Consider the following 1789-nt stretch of genomic DNA (forward strand, 5'->3'; position numbering starts at 1 on the left):
TGGATATCTTTTTTTTTTTCTTTTTTTTTTTTTTGATGGAGTCTCACTCTGTCGCCAGACTGGAGTGCAGTAGCACGATCTTGGCTCACTGCAAATTCCGCCTCCCGGGTTCACACCATTATCCTGCCTCAGCCTCCCGAGTAGCTGGGACTACAGGCGCCTGCCACCACACGCAGCTAATTTTTGTATTTTTAGTAGACATGGGGTTTCACCGTGTTAGCCAGGATGGTCTCGATCTCCTGACCTCATGATCGCCCACCTCAGCCTCCCAAAGTGCTGGGATTACAGGCACGAGCCACTGCGCCCGGCCACCAATTATTTTTCACTGCCTACGTATGCTTCATAAGCTGTATTTTTGTCTTTTTTTCCTCTACAGACCTCTTGTCTTCTTTCCTTTCATGCCCATAATTTATCAAATAGATACGGTTTTAATGCCTTGCTTATCTGACATAGCTTCCTTTTTCATTTCATTGATTGCTACTAAAAGATGCACAAGGCTTTCAAGTCCTGACATGAATGATGAGATGAGATCTAACATCAAGAATCTGAAGCAAAGACACTTGTGGTTTCAGAATCTATAAATAGAGTTTGATAAGGCCGGGCATGGTCGCTTACGCCTGTAATCCTAGCACTTTGGGAGCCAGAGGTGGGCGGATCACTCAAGGTCAGGAGTTCGAGATCAGCCTGGTCAACATGGTGAGACCCCGTCTCTACTAAAAATACAAAAATTAGCTGGGCATGGTGGTGGGCGCTTGTAATCCCAGCTACCTGGGAGGCTGAGGCAGGAGAATTGCTTGACCCTGGGAGGTGAATGTTGTAGTGAGCCATGATTGTGTCACTGCACTCCAGCCTGGGCGATAGAGCGAGACTCCAGCTCAGAAAAAAAAAAAAAGATAGAGCTTGGTGATTTTCTGTTGAGTTTTAGTTTGTTGGGGGAATGCATAATGATTAGGATTAGGTGCTTTTCTATTTTAACAAGTTAACTTCTAGAGACATAGAAGACGATTCTGATGTGCTACTTAAAATTTCCATACAAATTCAGGCGTGTTTATAAAAAAGAAAAAATGACAGTGCAAAATAAACAAGATCAAATGAGACAACTGAAAGACGCAAATGCTATCCAGATGTTTTTTGTTATCGCCCATTTAGTTTGGCCAGTGAACATTTGAAAGACTCGGATACGAAGTTCAGGGGCCATGCACTTTGTGTTTCTCCCCAGTATTAATGCACTTACATCTATCTGTTTTTCTTTTTCTTTTGGTGGGGGAGAGAATGCCTGTTGTGTACAGCAGGACAGTGGGTCATTGTGTATGTACAAAAGTGATGTGGATTCCTCCCAGAATCATTAGTGACCAGGGCTGCCGGCCCTGTTTGGGTTTCCTAGACTAGAGAAGAAGACAGGAACCAGGATGGGAAGATGGACATGCTACATTTTAAGCTGGAGCTTCCCCTGCAGTCCACGGAGCACGTTCTCGGTGTGCAGCTCATCCTGACTTTCTCCTATCAATTACACGTGAGTCAGTCCACTGGGAGGCCGTCCTCTCCCTTGTATATTTTTAATAGACCAGAGCCCTTCTTCTGATTTCTAGAAGACCCACACTGTAGCAGGCCCTCTTCCCCACGTAGCTTGGGATTTAACTTAGGCCAATCGAATGGTTTTCACTAAAGTCATGTTAACTGATACGGGCTGTTAATAGCTCAGAAGGTTCTAGGCATTGTTTCCTGCATGGCTACGCTAGGTATGTGAGGGCCCCTTAGGTTTCAGCCAAGACAGGTGACTCTTAGCACC

The sequence above is a fragment of the Mandrillus leucophaeus genome, unplaced genomic scaffold, assembly GCF_000951045.1.
Source record: "Mandrillus leucophaeus isolate KB7577 unplaced genomic scaffold, Mleu.le_1.0 Scaffold37, whole genome shotgun sequence".
Classification (NCBI taxonomy): Eukaryota; Metazoa; Chordata; class Mammalia; order Primates; family Cercopithecidae; genus Mandrillus; species Mandrillus leucophaeus.